The 9,216-nt window shown below is 37.0% G+C and overlaps 1 protein-coding gene and 1 long non-coding RNA gene across 13 annotated transcripts in view; one reads left to right on the forward strand and one right to left on the reverse strand.

Annotated features, from left to right (window-relative positions):
• ppfia2 (PTPRF interacting protein alpha 2) overlaps positions 1–9,216 on the forward strand; it is a 198,361-nt gene that overhangs the window by 46,049 nt on the left and 143,096 nt on the right. The window lies entirely within an intron of this gene.
• On the reverse strand, positions 8,468–9,065 carry LOC112156138. The gene is made up of 3 exons (XR_002920917.2): positions 8,978–9,065; positions 8,653–8,892; positions 8,468–8,559 (listed from the first exon to the last, which is right to left on the reverse strand). It is a non-coding gene; the product is annotated as an uncharacterized LOC112156138 (long non-coding RNA).

Here is a 9,216-nt window from a genome sequence, read left to right on the forward strand (position 1 = left end):
TTTTTTTTTTTTTTTTTGGTGGCCCTAATACTCCGTCGTATGTTTTAAAGTTGTAAATTTAAAGTTTTAAGTTGACAACTTTATTTTCGAGAAAAAAAGTGATAAATTTAGCCTGACTTTTTGATACACATGATTTTATTCTCAGTTACGACCTTTTTCTCAAAAATTTGTCTTTTTTCGCATTAATAGCTAGCTTTGTTATAAAAAAACACATAAGAATACAAAAAAGTCTTAATTTTTCCTGACTTGAAAAGTTGCATAAGACTTTATTCTTGTAATTTAACAGTTCAACTTTTTTCTCATCAGCTGTATTTTTTCTTATAATTTATGTGTTATAAAGTCGTGCATTCACAACTTAAAAAAAACAAACTTAAATTTACGACAAAATGTCATAACCTATGACTTTTAAAGTTGTTATACGACTTTATTCTTGTGATTTACCAGTTAGGACTTTTTTTCTTGTAAATGTACGTGTTTTTAAAGTTGTAAATTTACGACATTTAAAGTCAGATTTACAACATGTAACTTTACGAGAAAAAAAGTAATACATTTAGCCTACGAATTTAAAGTTGTAAATATTCGACTTTTATTTTCATAATTTAACAGTTCTCGTTAATTGTTTTTCCCTCATAAATTCACGTGTTTTAAAGTTATAAATTTATGAGATTTGAAAATCGTAAAATTTCAGAAAAAAGTCATAAATATAACCGACGACTTTATTCTCGTAATTTAACAGTACATCCCTTTTTTCTCGTAAATGTACATGCTTTTAAAGTAATACATTACTGACATTTAAAGCAATAAATTTACAAGACGTAACTTTACGATAAAAAAGTCATAATTTTAGTCTATAGCTTTTAAAGCTTAAAATATACAACTTTTACTCTCATAAACTAACAGTTACATTTTTTTTATAAGTTTACATGTTCTAAAGTTGTAAATTACCAACAATTAAAATAACATATTTAAAGCTTTAAAACATGTAAATTTGCAAGAAAGAAAGTCGTAAATTTAGCCTACGACTTTTAAAGTTGTAAATATGCAACTTTAATCTCATAATTTTACAGTTACTACTTTTTCTTTTTAAATGTTTTTTTTCCTCCGAAATTTACATTTTTTTTAAAGTTATAAATTTAGAACTTTTAAAGTTGTAAATTTACTAAAAATAAGGCATAAATTTAAAGTATGACTTTATTCTCTTATTTTACCAGTAACATCTTTTTTCTTGTAAATGTTCACGCTTTTAAAGTCATAAATTTCCAACATTTAAAGTCATAAATTTACAACGCATAACTTTATGACAAAAAAAAGACACAATTTTAGCCTATGACTTTAAAGGCTAAAATATGTAACTTTTACTCTCATAACTTAACAGTTACGACTTTTTTCTCTTTTTTTCGTAAATGTACATGTTTTAAAGTTGTAAATTTATTAAATTTAAAATAACATTTAAAACATGTAAATTTGCAGGAAAGGAAAAGTCATAAATTTAGCCTATGACTTTTAAAGTTGTAAATATACAACTTTATTCTTGTAAATTCACTCGTAATACTCCGTCGTAAAATACTAACAGACAAATGGGACTAAATTTAATTTTTTTTCTCCTTGAACGCAGCTTTAGATCAGAAAACTGTCGTAAAATTTGAAGAAATTCGACCAAATTAATTCTTTTAGGTTCTTCCCTAGAAAGAGCGCACACTCATGTGTGTACAGTGTTACATAAGTCATGGATGACCCAGCTTCTACTCTGCTCTTACTCAGCTTTGCCTTTCTGCTTCTCACCGCCAGCACTTCTCACACGTGCACACGCCGTGCGCGCTCGCCGCCGAACGCTGAACTCCGACTCCTCTTAGACCTTTGCTGTCACTCTTTTCCTTCTTCTGCTTCCTAAAATCTTCCCCGACTGGAAGTATGTGGGCGCTCATGAAACAAACACACAGTTGTTTACTCTGACACACATCAGCAAAAACGCAAACAAAGCAGAAGGGTCAAAGAGGATGAGCGTGGAGGTGGCGGAGACGGCCGTGGCGCCGCCTTCTGTTGGGTTCTGTGCTGAGGGAGCGGGTCACACGTGCACGTATGCACACGCACACCCCCGTGGCTGGTGTGCGATTGGATCAGTGTGTCCCTGGTCAAGGCACCGCGGTCTCCCTGGAGTCGCCTGCCAAGAAGTGATGTCACCCTCAGAGCTAAGACGCCCCCCACCCCACCAAACAAGGGCGCAGCACAAAGACCCGGCCTGTGTCGGCCTCTAACACAAACACTGGAGTCTCACACCAGTGTGTTACTGTCCCTGCAGTGTAAATGTCTTTTCATCAAGTCTTGAATTGAATTAAAACCATATAACACCATTCAAGTGTCAATGATAGCCTGGATATAAGAATATATACAAAAAAAAAACATTCTCAGTGACCTTTTAATTGTGATTATGCTGTTTTTAGCTACAATTTTCCAAACTCTATTTTTTCATTTCCTCCTGATTCCCAACAATTTGGATAAAAAATACAATTTTAAGCTTAATTTTCTCTATATGTGTCCCAGAAGAACATATTAAAAACCCTATTTTCATCAAAGTGGGTCTTTAAAGCAAAATTAATTCATGGATTTTGTCAATCTGTAAAGATTTTCTTTTCAAATAAATGTTTGTAAAAAGTCTACAGTCATGTTTTTATGTTTTCATTGTGTGGGGTCATAGGGTCACCATGGGGTCACAGGGTCACCATGGGGTCAAATCGGTTGTTTTCAATGTAAATATTGTTGTCTAACATTTCTCTTCCAGTTTATCTGTTTGTTTTTCATTGTAATTTAAGTTTGATTAGTTTAAGTTCGGTTGGGGCGACGGTGGCTCAGGCGGTTGGTCAGGTCGGTCAATGATCGAAGGATAGGTGGTTCGATCCCCGCTCCTGGCAGCCAACCGTCCTTGTGTCCTTGGGCAAGACACTTCACCCTCCCCGCCTCCAGCCTGGCTCCACCGGTGTGTGAATGTCCCGGTGACGGTCAGAGGGCCGTAGGTGTGTACTGGCAGCCACGCCTCTGTCAGTAGTTTACCATCACCAAAGCATGAATGAATAATGGATATACATAGTAAGCGCTTTGAGCGTCTAGAAAAGAGCTGATAAATCAAATCCATTAATTTTATTTTGGTTTGGTTCAGATTGGATTGGGTTTATGTTGGTTCGGTTTGTGTCGTTTCCGCTTCATTTCGTTTGGTTTTTCTTAGTTTGGGCAGGCTTTGGTTTGTGGTGTTTCCGTTTGTTTTGGTTCGGTTATTATCATTTCGGCTTGGTTCGGTTCAAGTTCGGCTTGTGTTGGTTTGATTTGGTTTAGTTTAGACTCGGTTCGGTTTGTGTCATTTTGGTTTGGTTCAGTTTAGTTTGGGTATAATTTGGGTTAATGTTGGTTTGGTTTGGTTCAGTTTAGGGGTGTGCCAAAATATCGATATTGCGATATATCGTGATATTTAGTCCTGCGATCGATTCCCGATGGGTTCTCACCAAGTATCGATATTATATTGTCATTTAAAGAGGCTGTTGCACTGAGCGTCTGAGTCGCGCGCCGGAACTATTGCGCAGATGGCCGCGCTGCGTCGGACTTTTAATAGCGACGCACGCGCTCATTCGGGAGAAGCACCGGTGAGATTCAGGCTCTGTAGCGCGTGTGTGAAGCATGTCTACCTGTCAGCATTTATCCTCCATCTGTAGGAGATCCACCCGGTAAGAAATGACTTTGTCTGAGCGCTAGAATGTCAGCGATCACTTACTTCCTGTTTGCTGTGGGAACTGAGCGCGTGCTTCGCAGTTGTCTGTGTACACTTCAAGGACCGTCGGAATTTTCGCTTTCATGCACTTCAATGTTTAACCTGCTGCTGTACGGTGTAACTTTGGTAAATACATATTGTGACGTTTTCAAACAATGTAATTACTTGTTGCTTTAAATGTTAATTTAAAGTAACTCTTAAATAAAAAAAACAGGATTTGATGTATGAACTTAAATTTAAATGTAATTAAAATGAAGTACATTAAATCACTTTAAAATTAGGGAGAATGCTAATTAATTGAAGCACTTAAAAAAAAATTTTTGCCATTATTATGTGTGTTTTAAGGATTTTACCTATTGACTGCTAACTGACGAAATGGAAAATAGATAAAGATTGGAAAAATAATCTCAAGTGACAGTCTGAGTAAATCAGCCTTTATTTTTGGATGCTCAGCCCTTTTCAAGTGAGGGGAACAAAAAATGCTTGTCAAAGACAGTATTACTGATTTCAGCAATGTTGTACAAAAGTGTCTATAATTTGTTGCACAAAATAAGAAAAGTTGTTTATTATGATTGTGTTTAAGCTAAAAAAGATAAATGGGGATACATTTTCCCAAAAAACATGTGTTCTTCTATATAATGCTAGTTATTAGAGAAGATTTTTTCCAATTATCGCAGTATCGCGATATTATCGATATCGTGAGCCATGTATCGCGTATCGTATCGCGAGGTACCCAGTGATTCCCAGCCCTAGTTCAGTTTGGTTCGGCTGAAGTTGGATTTGTGTCAGTTCGGTTTGCATTGATTAATTTAGTTTAGTTTAGACTCGGTTCGGTTTGGGTTTGAGTTGTTTCGGTTCGTTTTTAGTTTGTTTTTGGTTCAGATCCTGTCAGTTCACTCAATTTAAAGTATATTGATTGATTAATTGAATTTGGTTTGTGTCGGTTCTGTTTGGTTTGGGTTTGATTTGTGCTGTTTTGGTTCTTTCCAGTTTGTTTTGGTTCGGTTCCTGTCTTTTCGGTTTGGTTCGGTTTAGTTTTGGTACACTTTGGGTTCATACTGGTTTAGTTTGTGTTGGTTTGGTTCTTGACATTTTGGTTTGGTTCTTTTCACTTTGTTTGGGTTTGGTATGATTTAGTTCTGATAGGGTTCTCGTTGGTTCGGTTTAGTTTAGTTTACTTTCCGTTTGTGTCATTTCGATTCATTTCAGTTTATTTTGGTTCAGTTTGGTTTGTACAAAACCCAAACGAATTGGACTGAACCAATTTGGTTTGGTTCGGATGGGGTTTGTGATGGTTTGGTTTAGTTCGGTTTGTTTTGTTTCAGTTCCTCTTGGTTTGGTTTGTTTGTTTCGGTCCAGGTGCAGTTCGTGTCGGTTCAGTTTGGTTTAGTTTTGAGTTTTGTCATTTTGGTTCATTTCAGTTTGTTGTGGTCCGATTCTTGTCAATTTGGTTTGGTTCGGGTCGGGTTTGTGACGGTCTAGTTTGTTTATTTTTGTTTCAGTTCCTCTTGGTTTGGTTCTTGTCATTTTGGTTTGTTTGTGTCGGTTCGGTTTGGTTTAGTTTGAGTTTTGTCATTTTATATCATTTCAGCTTGTTTTGGTCCGATTCTTGTCATTTTGGTTTGATTTGGTTCGGCTGGAGTTCGTGTCACTTTTTTGTTCAGTTTCGGTCCATGTCGATTCGGTCCGTTTCAGTTTGTTTCAGTTCTTGTCATTTTTTATTTGATTTGTTTGGGAATGGTTGCATTTGATTGGTTCGGTTCTGTGACTCCAGCAACTATTTTACAGAGATGTCCACATCAATCTCAGTATAAAAAAGCAAACAAAAAAAAAAATCCAGACTTTGACCGTTTTCACGTCTTACCTCATCACGGTACCGACAGGGTGAACAGACATTGTTGTAAAGCTGACTTTAGTCAGGGTTGTGATGACGCAAACGTTTACATCCTGCATGAAAACAGGTGGAGCCTCACCTTTGAGGCTTCATGGAGATCTCTCTCAGTCCTTCTGGTCCTCCTTCGCTCTCGCTGTAAATCTTTCATGTCAAATCTGCGTCCCGGAAAAGTTTGGCGGCTCCTTCAGCTCTGATGTTGAAATGCCACGTTGGGCGGTTCACGAGAAAGCGGCGCATCGCCGGGAAAGCTGACATTTCTGAGATGAGAGGGAATGAGCGAAGAAGGGGCGAGCTAACCAGCTGCCGCGTCTTCTGAGTCGTAATGAGGAATCCAGTGGAGGTTTTTGCCTGAATTTGAACATGTGAGATCAGAGCTCTGAAATGGCAAACATCCCTTCCAGAAGTTGTTTGTGTCAAAAAAAATCTGCTTTGGAGTGACTGGTTATCATAAAGGTTTGTGTAATTACCTTTTACTGCATCGTTAAAGGTTGTTCTTGGAGAGCTGGTGAGGGGAAATGGTGAAAAAGGGGTTTTTATTTAAAAAATCTGTTTTTTCCTTGGTAACAAAAAGGAAAATGTCAGAAAAAATCTGGATATAAAAAAAATCGTATCTGTAGTGTTAAAAATTCCTCTTTTTTTTTTGTTTTCTGGAGAAATTGTGCTCACTTTTGTGGTTTTTGTAACAATTGTGCTCAGCACTTTGCTTTCGTCAATAGCTCAGTATGAATTTCAAGAAGTATTTCAAAGACCAACTGTGATGAAAATGTTTTTTTTTTCTGATGATGGACGAAATAAGCTGAAAATTGGATTTCTGAGTATCAGAAGGAAAAAATGCAGTTTGAAAAGGCTTGTAGTTGTGACCATGAACGAGTGTGTGTGCCCCCGTTAGCACAAGCATCCACCCCCGAGTTGGTTCAAACATTTAACTTTGTCTTAATTATGCACAAACAGCTGTTTTGAGCCGGAATTCATTGAAGACAGGACACAACTGGAAGATATTCGGCATTCTGCATCTAAAATGAACGTTTTTTTGCTGATCACTACTAGCCCAGTGGAGAAATTGAGTGTTTGTGTTGGTCTGGGGGCGGAGCTTGCAGCATAGACTCTTCTAGAGGGAGCTGTTGGCATCGATCTTACATCAGCACATTTCCAACCGCTCGTTTTCATGGGTATGGGAGGGGCTGCTGCAGAGAGCGCAGGTTTTTACAGTATTACTCTAAAATGTGTGAATGGATCAAAATATCGCTTTTGGGTTCTTTATAGTGAGAAATGAACATTATAATGCAATTAAAACATCAAAAAGTAGAGTTTTCATGGCAGGTCCCCTTTAAAACTCACTATTTCTGCATTCTGGTCAATTCTCGCATTTGCTCACACAAACCTCAACCAACACAAACACACATTTACTTGTTGCTCCATGCCAAAGAAAGACTGCTTTGTAGGAAAACACAATAATGCAAAACTTTGCACAATTTTTCAATTCATTACATTTTTTAGAAAAAGAAACTTCCACTAATTATTTTATTTTTATCATTAGTTTTCATCTTTACTCTTCTGATGTAAATTGAAAAAAAAAAAATGATTTGACGTATAAATGTTTAAAAATTGTTTCGCTACATAAATAACAGATTTGGTTTGTGGACTTTGAATGTTACCGTCCATCCTGACTAGTAAAAACAAGTTAATTTGGATCCATGTTTGTTTTCCTCATCCGACTGGAGATCTTCTACACTGCTCACCATTTTTGTTGCACCGCTAATGCTAGCTTGGAGCTGTGAGGGGCTGTAAGCTAGCAGGAAAGAGTAAAAACAAAAGGGATCATGGGAAATGAAGACAGGCTAACTTACAGTCCCGCCCACAACTTAGAGGTGAACTTTTGACAAACTTCTGCCACTCTGCAGAAACTACATCCTTGAAAACGACAGATTTTTAGATTTTGTCTAATTCGATAAGATGATTTTTGTTTAAATTGTTGGAAAATTTCAGGATTTTTCTTTTACTCATTTCATAATAAAACTTTAAGATTAAAGGCTCAGCCGCAACTTTTAGACTTTAGATTTTTCTCTTCACATTGGGGCTGATTTAATGTTTTTTTTTTTTCATTTTGATTCAATTCAATTTCAATTTCACACATTTAGACACATTTGTTTAGAAATACATAAATAATCTATATAAATGATTTGAAGATATTCATATTAATCTGATGCAGTTCATATAATGTAACATTTATTACTGAAATTCTAACAAGCTCCAACAATTGTTCTGCCTCTCCTGGAGGACGTTTCAGTTTGGCCACTAGGTGGCGATCACGCTATAGCATTACACCTTATTCCAGAAGAAGAAGAAAGTATGAGAAAAAAATTATTCTTTAGACCACAAAAGATTACTTTAAAAATACTACTGCCTGTGAGTTTATAAAGATGTTCATTTAGTCAGCAATGGTCAACTGAGTGTTAGCATTAGCCGTCCTAAGGGAAATCCCATTATACGTTAGCATCAAGCTAGCAGACGTTAGCTGTATTTCTTAGATCGATCCCTACTTTTATGGATCGATGTGATCCATTAAGTTTAGATCGATTCAGATTGATTATTGGATTTTATCGACCTAGTCCCACTTCACGCTCGCCTTTTAGCACCATAGAAAACTGTTTTTTATTATATAAAGAAAGGTAGATTTATGTGGGAAAAAGAATCCAAAAGATTTTATAATCTATCCCAGAATCCTTTTAAAAACAAAATAGTGTTTCATATTAAACCCATGTTTTAATATTTAAAATGTAAACTGTTAGAATGTTAAAGAAAGGAGAGGAGGGTCCAGATGTTACGGTTGGTGGTTCAACCTTTCCAGGTAAATTTGTGCTCTTGTTTGGCTCCGCCCCCTCTATCCTCTACTCCTCCTGTGAATTTACTGACGACACACAAGACTTTTGTGTCTGTCCACTTCAACAAACTCAATGATTTAAAAAAACAAAGGAAAATGAGGAAAAACTGTTTTATCTACCACATCTCTCAGAAACTCTGTTTATAGTGAGTCGCCATAGCAACCGCTCAGCTGATCCTCCAGTGGTAGAAACTTTTTTTTTTGTTATGACAAAGCAGATATTCATGCGAGTCCTTCACATGTTCTTGTTTTTTAAAGAGCAGACATGAATCTGTTGCCGTATTGAGGCCTGGAGGAGCGTTCTGGACGGAGTTCTTCGACGTGTTGTGTGATCTTGTCGTTAAACTCTCGTTTAAACTTCTATTCCAACAGCAAAAGTAGTTAAAAACACTTCAAAGGGATCACAGTGAAACAAGCATTAAGTGTTTTCAGGTCACTGACTGACCTTCTCTACCTTGTCCTGTTTTTCTTCTCTTCCTCTGCTTCATGGACCAACGCCCCGTCACCACAGGTAAACTGATCTTCACTGTTTCTCCTCAGAGTTTGGGGGGTGGGGGTGGGGGGGTGGGGTGGGCTCATGCAAACAAAACTAAATGGAGGTCTCAGGATAAAACCGTGAGAAGCTCAGACTCGGTCCACAGCTCCATCTGGATCGGTGGTTTGGACGTTTTATTCATGATGATT

This window comes from Oryzias melastigma, linkage group LG23 (genome assembly GCF_002922805.2).
Source record: "Oryzias melastigma strain HK-1 linkage group LG23, ASM292280v2, whole genome shotgun sequence".
Taxonomy (NCBI): domain Eukaryota; kingdom Metazoa; phylum Chordata; class Actinopteri; order Beloniformes; family Adrianichthyidae; genus Oryzias; species Oryzias melastigma.